This window comes from Phocoena sinus, chromosome 1, assembly GCF_008692025.1.
Source record: "Phocoena sinus isolate mPhoSin1 chromosome 1, mPhoSin1.pri, whole genome shotgun sequence".
Lineage (NCBI taxonomy): Eukaryota > Metazoa > Chordata > Mammalia > Artiodactyla > Phocoenidae > Phocoena > Phocoena sinus.
In genome coordinates, this window is record NC_045763.1 from 123,830,793 (window position 1) to 123,847,899 (window position 17,107).

A 17,107-nucleotide genomic window follows, 5' to 3' on the forward strand; every position below is an offset into this window, starting at 1 on the left:
TTGTTCTTGCTATGTGTCACAGCCTGTGCTATTCTATGAAGCAGATGGTGTTCTTATGCTCATTCAAAAACGGGGAAACCAAGCCTCAGAAAGACTCCATGACTTGCCTAAATCCACAGAGCTGGAAAATAGCAAAGATGGGATTTGAACCCAAGAAGTCTGACTCTGGGAACTGGACATTTCACCCCTGTGCTGGGATAGAAGGGTGAGAGAAGTCTGTGATGATCTCCTAGGACTCAGGTTAACTAACTAGGATTAGTGACTCCATCAACACAGGTAGGAAAACTAGGTCAAAGGGCAGGCCTTTTGTCTTAGGGGTGGCGTGGCTAGTGTAAGTTACCGTTACTCCTATGTTAAAACTCCCAGTTTATCTCTAAGGGTAATATAAAGATTGCTTCTTTTCTGTTTTCCTGCCTTCTTTATTCTGCCTTTGTAGCAACTCTTAACTCTGATTTTTAGAATGCAATACACCAAACTCTTCCTAAAGAAATATAAAAGGATAGGTGGAACACACCCAAAGAAGATTCAAAATCAGACATGAAGCACTGATAGCTTCATAGCTTTGTCTGATCTATTTGGCCACCTTCCATCCTTAGCAATTGGAGTGGATGGCTTGGGGGGTACAATCTGGGGCTAATGGGGGTTCAGACTCTATCTATGTGTCTGATGCAAACTATTTGGGTAGAGCCCAGGTGCTTCATGTCCCCTGGTTACTTAGGTTCTTGGCAGCCTCACCTATGATTGGGATAACTCCTGCCCCCTTCCTCCCGACCCGCATCAATCTTATAGTCACTGCGTGCTCCGGGATTATCACAAAATTTAACCAAGAACTTCTTCAGACAGTTCCTCTCCATGGTTAATGGGGAGCACCTTTTGAACAAGTTTCTTATTCATAGACTCACAAGCAAGAAAGCTGCCCACCCAGAATCAGTCTCCCTGGACAGCAGGTGCGGCTTTTGATACCACATTATTCTTGCTGGTTCTCTTCCCTGACCTCCCTCATCCTGGACTAAGGCTGCTTTTGCCCCTTACGGCACAGTCACAGTTTGTTTTTCGTATTCAAGGCCTGGTTTCTGAAAATATCAGAGGCTTGACTCACAAAAGAGAGACGGTTTTAGAATCCTTTATGATCATTTTCTAGACCACAACACTGGGTTTCTAAGACACAGAAAATGAGGACCAGCAAGAGTCTTCTTTGTTTTTTCTTTGCGGTACACGGGCCTCTCACTGTCGCGGCCTCTCCCGTTGCGGAGCACAGGCTCCGGACGCGCAGGCTCAGCGGCCATGGCTCACCGGCCCAGCCGCTCCGTGGCACGTGGGATCCTCCCGGACCGGGGCACGAACCCGTGTCCGCTGCATCGGCAAGCGGACTCTCAACCACTGTGCCACCAGGGAGGCCCCCAGCAAGAGTCTTCTTTTGCCGTCTTCTGCTCTGGCTCTCCCCCAGGGTTGCTTAGACTCATCGGTCTCAGTTTATTTGTATCACCCAAATAAAGTCACTGTCATAGAAAACAATCTTATGATCACCAAATGGGAAGGGTGGTGAAGGGATAAATTAGGAGTTTCGGATTAACAGGTATACACTACTATACATAAAATACAATGGATAAACAACAAGGGTCTACTGTATAGCACAGGGAGCTATATTCAATGTCTTGTAATAACCTATAATGGAAAATAATCTGAAAAAGAATATATATATGTATAACTGAATCACTCTGCTGTACACCTGAAACTAACACAATATTGTAAATCAACTATACTTCTATAAAAACATATTAAAAATGAAGTCACTGATATTCACGTTATATCATCCGTGCAGCAGTTTTACCCTATGGGTCCTTTGGTATTAGAACAAGCCTTCCCTCTTGGTGCAAATGAGACCTTTGTTCTAGTTTTCTTCATAAAAATCTCTCCTCCTCCGTCTGCTAAGGCTGCAGTTATATTTTCCTCCCACTTCACAGATGGGGAGAAAGAAACAAAGAGCTAAAGCTCACACACATAAACTCTTAATCAATCCTTCCTCCTGTCTTTCCCAACAGAACTTGATTTTTCCCAGGTGTCACTCACTACTCTCCACGTATCAGTCATGACTCAGACGCCAGTGGCTCCAACTCTGGTCCTTATTCATTTAAACCAATCAGAACATGGCAGACCTAAGTCAGCAAATTCAGGCTAGCAGGAAGGACCTGTATTATATGCTTAGAGGAATGGTTTCTCTCTCCATTCCTGTTGGTTATGAGCAAAGAAACACATTGTCCCAGTTGCTGACCCCAAAGTAAATTAGCTTCAGGATGAAGCTTAAACTTGGGTGGCAAAGATGAAAGTTAGAAAGAGGCCATTGATAACATACTTAAGCCACTGAAACACCCAAACATTATAGCTGTTCTACATTTTGTAAGCTAATAAATTTGCTTATTATTTTTGCCAGTTTGTGTCAAGATTTCTTGTTTTTGTTTTCTTGGTTTTTGGTTTTTTTGCTACCAAAGCATCCCATCCTACCCTGTACTTTAATTTTCTCCACCACAGGAAATCCTATCACTCTCTCATCAGTTATTCAAGTCAGAGACTTAGGAATCATATTTGGTTTTTTCTTTTCCTGCACCACCTCCAAAATTTAATAAAGCAGCAATCCTGCTTGCTCTAACCTCCAGAATATATTCATAATCCATCCTATACCTCCATCTCCAATGCCACCATCTTAGTCTGTTATCTCTCATATAAAATCTACAATAGCTTTCTAACTGTTTCCCCTTCTCCCACCTTGGCCTTCCTATAGTCTGTTATCCATGCAGAAGTCAGAATGATCTCTTTGAAACATAGTTCGTGTTATTCATTGTTTGAAACTTTCTAATGGTTTCTCACTTTGAAAAAAAATCCAAATATCTCATTGATTTAGTTACAGTAAAGACTACATCACTATTTTAAAAAATCTCAATATACAGTGACTTAAATAAGACAGAAGTTTATTTCTCTTTCACATAAGAGTGAAAGACAGTTCTGCTCCACGAGGTCCTTCGGAGACCCAGATTCCTTCCATCTTCTTGCTCCATCCTCCCTTAAGCAAAAAGCGTATTGTCCTTATTTGCATGGCTGGTCACGCAAGGGAAGGAAAAAGAGAGGAAGTTAAAGATAAGCATTTTCCTTTCAGTCAAGCGGGGTGGGTGTCGCACACATCTCCTCTGCTCATATCCCTTTGGCAATAACATTGGTGGCATGGCTGCACCTCACAAAAAGAAGGCTGGGAAACTGTGTCTGGCGAGGTGTCCAGATTAAAGTCTTGTGCCCAGGAGGAAAAGGAGAACAGATTTTGGGAGGATGATTAGCAGTGTGCCATGCTTATTGTGGCTTTCAAAGCCTACATGACCTGGCCCTTGCAGGCACTCCAGCACCATCTCCTGCTGCCTTCCTAGTTCACTAATCTGAGCCACAGTGTCTTCCTTTCTGTCCTTCAAACATCCTGAAATCCTTCCTACCTACATGCCCTTGCACTTGCTTTCCCTTTGCCTAGAACGCTGCCCAGTGATCCTTGCAATCTAGGTTCCTTCTTATCCTCCAGGTAACAGCTTGAAAATGTCTCCTCCTTAGAGAGGCCTTCTCTGACCACCCTTCTACTATTGTCCTACCTCTTAATAATTAATGTCTGTAACTCTGCTTTATTTTATTCATTACACTGATACTTGTATGAAATCATTTCTTTATCTCCATACTGGCTGTCTGTCTCACTGGAATCAGAGCTCCAGCAGAATAGGGCTTTATTTGTCTGGTTCTTGTTTACTGAAGTTATTTGGTCAAGAACATCATGTAGACATGATGGGTGCCCAACAAACCGTTTTGAAAGCAAATTGAGTAAGAAGATAAAAGGATCCTAAGCAATTTCTCCCCATCTCATCCTGTGCAATTATCATTTAGATCAAAATTTAAGACTTTGCATTTATTCCTCTTAAATTTATTCTATTAGACATGGCCCATTGCCCCAGTCTATAGACCTCTCTTGGGATTTAATTCTCGATTGTTCACTGCCAGTGGGTCTGTAAGTCCCTCCCAGCATCCCATGTGAGCTGGCCATCAGCCTCCAGCCCTGGGTTAATGGACACTCAATGTTCCCAGCTCCTTTAATTTATGTTGCTTTTTCACAGCACTTCCCTTTTAATATGTGCTTCCACAATCTCTACACTTGTTTATGAAGTAAGAATTAAGTGTCATGGGCAAAAATAAACTCAAAATGGATTAAAGACCTAAATGTAAGGCCAGACACTATAAAACTCTCAGAGGAAAACATAGGCAGAACACCCTATGACATAAATCACAGCAAGATCCTTTTTGACCCACCTCCTAGAGAAATGGAAATAAAAACAAACAAATGGAACCTAATGAAACTTAAAAGCTTTTTCACAGCAAATGAAACCATAAACAAGACAAAAAAACAACCTTCAGGGGCTTCCCTGGTGGCGCAGTGGTTGAGAGTCCACCTGCCGATTCAGGGGACGTGGGTTCGTGCCCCTGTCCGGGAAGATACCACATGCCGCGGAGCGGCTGGGCCCGTGAGCCATGGCCGCTGAGCCTGCGCGTCCGGAGCCTGTGCTCCGCAACGGGAGAGGCCACAACAGTGAGAGGCCCAAGTACCGCAAAAAAAAAAAAAAAAAAAAAAAAAAACAACCTTCAGAATGGGAGAAACTATTTGCAAATGAAGCAACTGACAAAGGATTAACCTCCAAAATATACAAGCAGCTCACGCAGCTCAATATCAAAAAAACAAACAACCCAATCCAAAAATGGGCAGAAGACCTAAATAGACATTTCTCCAAAGAAGATATACAGGTTGCCAACAAACACATGAAAGGATGCTCTACATCACTAATCATTAGAGAAATGCAAATCAAAACTACAATGAAATATCACCTCACACCAGTCAGAATGGCCATCATCAAAATATCTACAAACAATAAATGCTGGAGAGGGTGTGGAGAAAAGGGAACCCTCCTGCACTCTTGGTGGGAATGTTAATTGACACAGCCACTATGGAGAACAGTATGGAGGTTCCTTAAAAAGCTAAAAATGGAACTACCATATGACCCAGCAATCCCACTACTGGGCATATACCCTGAGAAAACCATAATTCAAAAAGAGTCATGTGCCACAATGTTCATTGCAGCTCTATTTACAATAGCCAGGAGATGGAAGCAACCTAAGTGTCCATCATCAGATGAATGGATAAAGAAGATGTGGCACATATATACAATGGAATATTACTCAGCCATAAAAGAAACGATATTGAGTTATTTGTAGTGAGGTGGATGGACCTAGAGTCTGTCATACAGAGTGAAGTAAGACAGAAAGAGAAAAACAAATACCATATGCTAACACATGTATATAGAATCTAAAAAAAGAAAAAAGGTTCTGAAGAACCTAGGGGCAGGACAGGAATAAAGATGCAGATGTAGAGAATGGACTTGAGGACATGAGGAGGGGGAAGGGTAAGCTGGGACGAAGTGAGAGAGTGGCATGGACATATATACACTACCAAATGTAAAATAGATAGCTAGTGGGAAGCAGCCACATAGCACAGGGAGATCAGCTCGGTGCTTTGTGACCACCTAGAGGTGTGGGATAGGGAGGGTGGGAGGGAGACCTGAGAGGGAGGCGATATGGGGATATATGTATACGTATAGCTGATTCACTTTGTTATAAAGCAGAAACTAACACACCATTGTAAAGCAATTATATTCCAATAAAGATGTTAAAAAAAAAAAGAAGTAAGGAGAAATTAAAAAAACAAAAAGAATTAAGTGTCATGGGGATTAATGAACCAGGCTTCAAGATACCTGGGTGCTAGTTCCAGTGTCTGTTGTCTTTTTAAAAATTACCTCAAGAAAGTCATTCCCCTCTTTGTGATCTCATTTTCCCATCTGTAAAACAGAGGACAAAAATGCCTGTTATGCTTTCCTCACAGATTTGTTATGAATCAGATAACAATGTACATAAACATGCCATGGAACAATCTAAAATTTTACGAAATAGGAAGTAATATTCCAGACAGCCAGGGCCGATGATAGGAGTCAGGGAGAGGCTTTGCGATGTGGGAAGATTGCTGGGGATCCAGGGGCTGTTCTCTGGAGCTCATCTCCACAACCATCAGTCCTCCATCCTTCACTTACACAATAGGGCATCTTGTCATTTCTTCCCCTGGTTTTCATGCTAAGCATGGAAACACCTCCTCAAAAAAGCCACCAAAAAATCCCTTTGTGCTAGATGACAAGACAGAGATCTTGCTAAGAAGGGAGATTTTAAAATTCTGTTATAACCAGTTTAACACATACTAAAGTTCCTCAAAAATGCCAGAAGGGATTTCATTCTTAACAAATAAAATAATAAAATCTTTAAAATATTCTTTTCATATCTCCCTCAAGACCTTACACCCCAAATCTCCTTCCCCCTCTCCAAAATCTCCTAGCTCATCTTGACCATTATCTTTTACCCTTTTCTCTCCCACACTGAGCCAGACCAGGATCCTCTGGGCTCTGCCTTCACTCATTACCTCGTTTTATATCATGAATTGCAGATGCTGAGCTGGCTGTTCCCAATATGGTGTACACTGAAAGAGAAAGAGGTTAAGAGGTGCTCATAACACTGATATTTTCTGCCTGTCACATTGATTTGTTGCCTTTTAGATTAAAAGAAACTGAGGCTCCGATATGGTGGAGAGGAAGGGAGCAGACCCAGAGGAGGTCAGAGCCTGAGTAGGTTTCTCTAGTAGCTCAGTGTTCCATCTTCCCCACTACCTGGACAGGATGTCTTCCAGGCCCTCCTGAGTCGTCCAATCCTGATATCTCTGTCTTGGATATATAGCTTATAATACTTCGTGGTTCTCATGAGCTTGGGGATAGTAACGGCTGGTCTAGGTGCTGATGAAAACACACACAAACAGCTTGTGGCCTAGAGACTGGTAACTTCTTTCATGTCTCAGTCACAACAGCATCTATGGATATGGATATAAATCCATATGGATATAAATCCTCTATGGATATAAATCCTCAGTTGGAGTGAACAGCTGAGGTTGGCAGCCAGTATAGGGCCTCAGTTGTTTCTACCTCCAAAATCTTCGGCCTCTCGCCCATGGCTTACAGGTGAACACAATCCCCATCTCCTGCCCTCCAAACTCCCCTAGGCTTACATGTCACTGAGAAAGGGACCAGTATCTTGGCAAGTCCATTTCAAAAGTTTTCCAACCTCTGCTTTAGCGTATGGCTAGGAGGAAACCCTCAAGGTGACTGAGGTCGTCTGTCCTGGCTGAGCAGTGACCTGGATATGGAAGGGTTTGGGCATATTCAACCAGCATGGGAGTGACTGCTCTCCAGCCCTCCTGCGATCAGAGCTTTCAGAATATCATAACATGATCCCACTTTGGTTTAGTTCAGCTAACGATGGAGAACTTATTGTGTACCACGCACCATAGTGATCTGAAGGAGATAGAAAAAGCATACTTTCAAAGTACTTGGATTTCAGTGGGTGGACAGACACAAAAAGGGATTCTTTTGAATTCATGTTGAGTGCAGCGACAGGATGAACACTTCTGGGGAAGCAGGGAACTGGGACTTTTAGCTCAGCCTGGTGGGAGCAGGGATTCCTAGAGGATGTGACACCCAAACTGAATCTTAAAACATGTGTAAGGAGGTGCCCAAAGAGGGTGAGGAAGGCATTCTGCAAAAAAGGCACAGAGATGCAAAACAACACAGTGTATTCAAGTGCTCCTAATGATTCTGCATATGAGAGCACAGCCAAGAAAAAAGAGAAGTTGAAGTAGAAATTGGCAGTGAAGCTGCAATGGCAGGAAGAGGTTGGACCACAGAGAGCCTTGTGTACTTTCTAAGGCACTTGACCTTGTGTCAAGAAGACTGTGGAGAGCCAGAAAAGTTTTAAGCAGGGTGTGACAAAGTCAGACTTTGGCCTTGCCGGGTATTGTAATTTCAGTTTTCTAATTAGGAAATATGTATTTATTTATTTCAGTTTTCTGATTAGGAAATATTTACACATCTGGAATTTTGTAACTGAGGGTCATTATCATGGTGTGATATGGCTGTGTGAGAGTGTTCAGCTCTCACTCTTGGATGATCTATGTGCTGATAAAATTTTTGCCTGGATCCAGGGGCTCCAGCACCCACCCAGTTCATGGCACACAGCCCAGTGCCCCAGCACCCAGTCCTCTGTGTGGGTCAGCACTGCCTACTGTCAGGGTGCCTGCTACCACAAGCCAGAGTTAAGTAGTTCCCTTTTATCCCTTACAATTCTTACAGTGAGAGTCTTTAGGTAGACTTTTTTCTTTCTAATACTTTCTTTCTAATGCTCTGAGAAGCATTTGGCAGCTTTATAAGAAACAAAACAAAACAAAACCCAGGTCTCCATAAGTCAAGCATTTAAAATATTTTATTTGGTTTCAAATTTCCTTGAGAGCAAAAAAAATGTGTTGATAAGTTTCTTGGAATGAGAGATGCATCTGCTGTGATGAAGAGCTGTTTGCCAGCTCTTGAAGACTTTTCCTTCTGAAGCACTGAAAGTGGACACAAGAGCCCTCAAATGCCTGGAGAAGAGGTTTCCTTTTGAAAACGCCCCAAGGCCTGCTCTGAATGACGAGAGTTTGGATCATTGTGAAAATCCACACTCATTGTATTGAGTTATTTAAATCTGAAGAATCTCTATGGGCGCTCTCCAAGTTCTCCTCATGCGGAGGCCTTGGACATGGTGTTTGCTTTTCTTTGAGAGAATATCTCTTAATAAATGGATTTCTTCCCCCTCAAGAAACTGCTGCTCTAAATTTGTTAAAACTTGTTCAGTATTTTGTTTGAATTTCTGTGTCAAATGCTGGAATGGAAAGTGTAAATCTATGGTCAGATGGGTATGAGATATTGGTTGCCTAGAAGCAATTAATGAATTTTTTGAAAAGATATATTTAAAGTCACATAATCTAACATAAAAATTATATGTACAGATACATACATCAGTAAACTTTCTATAGCATGTACAAATATTTTTTAGTCAACAAATGTCCTCTGTACCATTAGAGGTTTGGGGTGGCACAGCCCTGTTTGCCCATGACCAATGCCACATACATGTACACAAAGAGTACAAGTCAAATGAGGGCTCCGAGGGACAAATATCTCTCTAACTGCAGGGTTTCCAGTAGCCTTGTGAGAGAATGCAGCTTTGGTCTGAGGCCAAGATGCCTAGTGATGAGTCTACCCAACTGTGCCCTCCCATGAGGGAAGTAAGCACAGATGTGCTGGTCACCCTGAGACAGGAAACGAAAGAGGATGTAGGACCAGAAAAGAGAGCGTGGGGTCCATGAACACTCACGTTTACATGTGAAATGTGGCCCGGTGAGCTGCAGGGATTCTTGGGAATCCAGTTAGTTCTCCTCTCCTGATAGTACAGAAAAAAATAAAGAGATGGATAGGGAGGCTAGAAGTCCCCAGTTCTGCAGAGCTTGGAGAGGAAAGGAGAAGGCACTTTGCTGAACAAGTATTTCTCTTGAAACTAGCTAGAACTTCTGACAACAAAGTAGAAGGTGAATTATTAGGGGACAACACTGGAGGTGGGAGGGAAGAAAGGGGGATATTAGACTAACCCAGGAAAGAGATGAAAAGTCTTAACTAAGGCAGTGACGCAGAGACAGATTTCTCAACTTAGAATGAGCAGAGTGTATCCAAGGAGATACACCCGTGTGTGGAAGGCTCTGGTGAGAATTTTCACTGAATTGCAAAGAAAACAGCCCCCTAATGCCCTGGATAGGGATATCACACCTGAGGGGTGTTCAAGGCTCCATGACTGTAGGAGAAGAATATTTCATCATGCAGTAGTTGATGCCCGTTGTTATGGTATTCTGTCTGCCCAGCATCCCTTTTCCTACTTCTATTCATAACACATCCCTCCCTCCTTTGGAGAAATGTTCTTATCCCACTATCCAGTCCATCACTGAGTCTCATCCTTCTAGTCATAAACGGACTTGCCATCTCTCTGGCCACAAGAATGAACTCAAAGATGGGCACATGACTCAGTATGGGTCAGTCACAGCCTTTCCCCAAGATTGTTCCCACGGGTAAGACCCTTCACCTATCTGGGGCCATGTGAGCTGGAAAATTGTGACTCTTCGACTGCTAGTGACTATATTCCTGCCTTGTAGAGAAGGTCTGTCCTCAATGGGAGAAAAATGTAGATATAAAAAGACAAACAGATGTGAGTGATAGACAGGGAGGGAATCTGAATGCATCACAACCTAGATTTTCCCTCAGTTCCTACAGCTCTTCTTCCATCCCATGATCTATCCCAGGATCTTTCTGATACACAGCGTCCATCTCTTCCTTTTTTTTCTTAAGCTAGCCTGAGCTGGGCTTCTGTCATTTGCAACCAAAAGATTTTTGACTAATACTGCTGCAAAAAGAAAGCAACTTCAGCTGGAACTTCAGTGGCTGTCTCTCTGGCATGAAGGAGTAAGAAAAGCCAGTTGCCTGAACCACTGCAGCAACACCAAGAGGCTATGGGAGAGAGGGGATGGTACTAATGTCCATTATAAATGAATTCCATTCAGCTGAGCAAAGGGCTTTTATAAGAACAGTGCTAAAAAGAAGTTGGCATGAGCTATGGCCGCTGAGCCTGCGGGTCCGGAGCCTGTGCTCCACAACGGGAGAGGCCACAACAGTGAGAGGCCCGCGTACCGCAAAAAAAAAAAAAAAAAAGAAGTTGGCATCTCTCTCTCTCTGGCTTTGCTCTATTGGAGACTGAATATCTCAGGAAAAAAACAAAACAAGCCAAGAATACATTGGTGCTGGGCTGCAGCCCAAGATATGTAAACAAAATATAAGAAAACGTCTCTTGAGAGCAAGGATTGTTTTTTTTTTTTTTTTTTTTTTTTTTTTTTTTTTTTTTTTTTTTTTTATGCGTTACGCGGGCCTCTCACTGTTGTGGCCTCTCCCGTTGCGGAGGACAGGCTCCGGACGCGCAGGCTCAGCGGCCATGGCTCACGGGCCCAGCCGCTCCGCGGCATGTGGGATCTTCCCAGACCGGGGCACGAACCCGTGTCCCCTGCATCGGCAGGCGGACTCTCAACCACTGCGCCACCAGGGAAGCCCCGCAAGGATTGTTTTTTATATAAAGTGATTTAATGTAAGAGACTATGGAATCTTCTCTGCTTGTTTTTTTAGAGACGGAGCAAAAGAGTGAGAGCGAGAATAAGAGAGAGAGAGAGAGAGAGACAAAGAGAGAGAGAGATTGATTCATTTTTTTACAGTCAAAGGCCAGGGAATGGACGGTTTAAATCCTTTGGTTGCACAGTTCAGTGACATAATTTTTGTTTGTAAATGAGAAATGACTTCACTGTAATTCTGTAGCATCTGAGTCTGAGCTGACTTCAGTACTTATATTTCAATGGTGTTAAAAAAGAACACATTAAAATAGCTTTAAATCAAGGGGAGGAATGTGCTTCATTTCCACTTCGTACCAAGCAAGAAACATGAGGTTTTCCCCAAGTGGTACCCACAGACGTTTACCCTGAAACTATAACATGGAAAGATCTAAACTTGCAAAACATACAGAAGGACTCATCACTTCCAAATAAAGAACTCCTAATGCACTTAATTTGATTTTCCATAAGTGAATTCATACACAACTTTTTAAGGATACAACTCTTAGACACTGGAGGCACACTTCAATACCTTTAGTCCTGGAAAGTTAGCACTAGAGGCGTTCCTTTATATGTGTGCCACTAGATGGCGTGTCAGGCTAACTCACTCCCCTTCTCTGAGCAACTTGCTAGCTACCTCTACACCTCCTGCCATATTTGGTGAGTCATTTCAGGCCACCTGATGAGCATTCAGGAAATGCTTAATACTAATTCAGCAGAAATGTAACTTTCACCTAAATGGTGTGATGAGTATTATTAGGATGTCTCTACCAAGATTTTTTTCAGAGACTAACTGAAATCAGCCTACTTCTTTATTTCTTGAATGGAATGTATATAAAAATATGACTTTTACATTAAGCAAACAGAAATCAGTAGGGTTAAAATGTAAAATAGTTGATTTTTCCCCACAACTACCTAATTCTAATCCATACTATGGGTCTACTCCTTCCTTGCTTCTTGAATGAAATCTAGATCCATAATTTCTTTGGTTACTCTTGAATGATACATGGCATTCTGTTCACTTTTAACTCGCCCAAAAAGTCTTACTCCCATAATTAAAATAATAATTCTTTTATAATGATCAAACTGGACAATTTGTAAAGTTAAAGCTTCTTGCTCTCCCCTATTGTAGGCTCATTTTACTCTAGAAGCTTGCATTAGAGAGAAATGCATGTACCTTCTAGATTTTCCCCACTAAGCACTTCCACTGCTTCTTCCCTCAATCACTTCTTCTTGGACCCCCCAGGGTTGCTGTGTATATGTATGTAGATGTGGAGTTTTTATGGAGAGAATGAGGACAGGTAAGGAGCAAGAAAGGTCTTTCTTGACTGGCATCAATACAATATGACATTTTACCAAACGTGAATTCACAATCAAAAACTACAAAACATATAAGGAAACAAGAAACCATGAGTGAGAGTTAGCAGAAGTAACAAACATCAAAATTAGACCCACAAAGACTGCAGATATTAGAATTATTGGGTATAAAGTATAAAATTAGTACATTTAATACATTCAAAGAAATAAGAGGGAATTGTATACAACAGTAAGGAACAAAACACTATCATCAATGACTGTGAAGATTTGAAAAAGAATTAAATTGAATTTTTATAAATGAAAAATTTATAAAAATTTATTAATTGAAATTAAAACTCAAAGGAAGGAGATTAGGGGAAACTAAAGAGAAAAGTCGTGAAGTGGAAGATAAACTTGAAGGAATTACCCAGAAGAGACCACAGAAAGATAGAGATGAAAAATACAAAAGATAGATTTAAGCAATATGTAGAATAGAATGAAAAGGTCTAACATACATTCAATTGGAATTCTCAAAAGGGAGTTTAAAGAGGAGAAGAAATATTTGACATGTTAATAGCTGAGCGTTTTCCATAATTAATGAAAAATCCATCGATTCAGGTTGCACAACAAATCCCAATGTGAATAAGTAAAAAGAAATCCACAACTGGTCACATGTTGATTAAGCAAAACACACACACACACACACACACACACACACACACACACACACACACTAGAAAAAAGAAGAAAATCTTAAAAATAGCCAGAGATACAAGACAGATTGCTTGCAAAGGAAGGATAATTAGATTGGTAACTGGCTTCTCAAAAGCAACAACAAAAGCAGAAGGGAGTGGAATAATATCTTCAGTGTGCCAAGAGAAAATAACTATTGATTTAAAATTGTATACTCAGTAAAATTATCTTTCAAGAACAAGAATGAAGTAAAGATTTTGTCTGAAACAAATACAAACTGACAGAGTATCCTACCAACAGACCATCACTAAAGAAAACTTCCTTCGGATAGAATGCAGACGTTTTCAAAAGCAGATCTGAAATGCAGGAGGAAAAGATGTGTAGAAAAAACATGTAGGTGATTCTAAACGAACACTTTATAAGTCAAACACCGTATTTTATAAAAGCTGAAAAGCAAGATAGAATTAAAGCAATGGGTAACATCACAGAAAGTTCAGAGGAGGTAATCAGAGTTAAACTGTTTCAGTGTCTAACTTTAAATTAAATCTACATGTGAACATTTTAAAGTTAACCATTAAAAGAAGAAAACTGAGTCCAGATGCTTCAAGCAAGGACAAATTTTCCATTCAACCAGAGCCCTAAAGTCTGGAAGTCCCTTGAGAGGGCCTGGCCAAGAAGAGAGGATTAATTGTTCTCTGGGGGTACTTATCACTTCCTTTGCTAACAAAAGTTTTAAGTTGCCTTCTCTAAATTATGATGCTGTGGAATTTTTCAAATCTCTTCAGAACTTAAAATGTCTTCCCACAAATAGTTTCCTTCCTCCCTTCCCCAAGTGCCATTTCTAGCAGGCAAATGCTTGGACCCTTCTTGAAAATGAGCTAAGAACCATCCCATTCGTCCAATCATCTTTCCCACTCCTCAACTCCTGAGTGTCAGACAGTCTGTGGAGAGTGGGGAGAGTGGCCACAGAATGTATCCGGGCTGTAGCTTATTAAAATCTATAAAAACATACATTACACTCTGTCAGTACTTGCCTCTAGTCCCACAGTATTCATTCCCCATTACAGTGCTCAAAACAACCTGAGGAGGTCATGTATTGTATGATTTTTCTTCCCCTGCTGAGGTCATTTAATGTCAGATCATGATTAAGCATAGCTGTGCTAAATCCTGAGTTCTTCATAACCAATATAGGTGAAAATCCTTTATTTAGTTTAAACGTTACAAATTCACTTTGTATGTTTGACACTGAAGAAAAGTCATGGGCGACAGTGATACAAATATTTCAGTTTTGATGCCACAAAAATAACTGGGCAGGTGACTCTCATGAAGGAGCTTTCTGACCTTTCTTCGTCCTGTTGTTCCTTCTACTCCCTTTTCCTTTATTCCCACAAGGAAAATTCTCATTGGATAGTGCCCAATACCTTCGTTAATAGAGTGGCTTTTCTGAAAGCCAAGGTAAGAGGCAAGTTTGTATCTCTTCTAGCCTCCCTAGAAGAAATGAGCCAGACGACATGGACCTGTATCCAGCCTCACCAAGAAATCCTAACATAACTATTAACTAAACTGCTGTATTGGCTACCTCTATATCTGGCCCCTGTTAGTTCTACCTTAAATCCCCAAATGCAGTGAAGATGACAGATAGTTCATTCCAGGCAGGTCACCCCCAAGCCCCGGAATTCTGAGTCTAGATGAATTTGTAGTTTGGCTCAGAAGTTCCTCTTCAGGAAGGACTCTAAAATCTGAAGCACATTTTGATCAAAGCCTTTTCCCCTCCAGCATGGCTAATGAAAATGAAAATCTCCTTGAGTAGAGCTGACTCCCTCTCAGAGCAGTATTTGAGGACCAGTGCTTAGGAGGATGAAGGAGCCACAGTGCCCGTCTCCACAGCTTCACCCTGGTGATGCCATAAGTGAGCATTGCATCCAGGACTCTTCTCCCCAGATGCTGGGCTGATTCCACTCCACGGGTATTATAGGAATTGGAAAGAACCCTTGACAGATGGTCAGAAGGCCTGGCTCTATGATTTTAAAACTTACTTGACTATAGGCAAATGACTTAGCCTTTTTCAGCCTCAGTGTTACATTGATGGGACCACCACGTCCACCCTGCCTCTACCACAGGGGTCACTGTGAGGGTCAAATGCGATAATGTATGTGAAAGTGGTCTGTAAACAGTGCTATATCAGAAAAATAATACAAACTTTATTCTTACTACCCTCAGGCAGTGTTAAAGCTCAGGCTGCTTCTTAAAGCAGCTCCACGCTATCCTTGCTCGTCTCTGTTGTTAAAAGCCCCTTATTTGGAGCTTCACGGAGTGGCTTCCCAGGCGAAGAGAGGAAGGATACTGGCGGGAAAAAACTAGGCACTTTTTTCTTTAAGTATCTGGCCCCTATTTTGGTGAATCTGGATCTGTACATCTTATAAATCAATTTCAAACCCCTGTAAGATTGTGGCAGCATTTAAATCTGATGTTGGAAGGATATATAACGTAGATTCTTGCCCATCCCACTTTGGGTCTAAAGGCGGAGGTAGGTGTTGACCAGCCAGGCTGAAGATTTGAATGCTTCAAAAAGTGATTTATTTTTGCCAGTTCCCCAATGGTCTCTTTTCTTCCTATTCATGATCTAAGTTTTGCTCAGAATGACATCAAGGGAATGAGAAAACTACCTGTAATTCTTGTTCTCAGATCTGAGATTGTCACAACAGGATCTCTATTCTAGGACTGGAACAACTGGAACAGCCTTCTGGGGCGTGTTCCTAGCCCTCCTTTCTCTCTGCCTCACACCGTTCTCCTACCCCTGGACACTGGCGAGCCAGTCACCACCATCGTAGCCAGATTGCTGGGGGGTTCGCTACTGCCAGCCCCAAGGGAGAACGAGCGACCTCACCAGGACATTTGAAGAAAAAATTTCGAAGCCTGAGGAAGCCTCACGACCAAGTGTTTTGGGGCACGTGATGAGGTATGATCTAGTGTAAGATTTCACAAATACAGGTGATCATAGGACTCTCCTGAAATACGTGTTAAAAGTACAAATCCGGGCTTCCCTGGTGGCGCAGTGGTTGAGAGTCCGCCTGCTGATGCAGGGATCACGGGTTCGTGCCCCGGTCCGGGAAGATCCCACATGCCGCGGAGCGGCTAGGCCCGTGAGCCATGGCTGCTGAGCCTGCGCGTCCGGAGCCTGTGCTCCGCAATGGGAGAGGCCACAGCAGTGGGAGGCCCGCGTACCGCAAAAAAAAAAAAAAAAAAAGTACAAATCCTAGCCCCAGACCCACCCTGTCAATCTCCCAGGCAGGGCCCAACAATACATTTTCAACAGCAATCAAGTAATTCATATGGTTAGGCAATCTGGGGAAACACTGATCCAACAGAAAAGACCCAATTAGGGTTTTGACTTCACTAATGGCAGCGATGGCTTATTTCTCCATCTATAAAGAAAAGAGGGGGTGAGTTACAACACTATCTGTGAACTTAGCCTCTCTCAAAGGCTGCCTAAGGTCTCATCAGCTTACCTATAGGAAGTCTTTCAGACTGTCACTTAGAAATATTTACAGATGTGGCTAGGTCTTTTCAGTGTGGAGAGCTGTGGGCTAGAGTGGCAGCCACTTCTCATGCCCAGTTTGCACAGTCCCGTGCCAGGTGCAGAGAATGGAGATGAGGCCAATCATCTCTGCAAGACGTTCTCTGCATTAGTGGAGGTGGACAGCAACACTCATGGCTGCACAACTGAACCCCTGGAGAGCTCCCCCATCAGCACTAGGTCCAACGAATGTCCCCAGCTTCCTCATAAGTCTCTGCATGGCCTAGAGAAGTTCATCTACCTGCCACCTGCATCCATGCCCCCTCATCCAACATGTCCCTGACTCAGCTGTGACTCACAGGCAAACACTCTCATGCGTCATCCCACTGGGGCCTCTGCTTTTTCAACCCTCCCCATCCTAACTCACC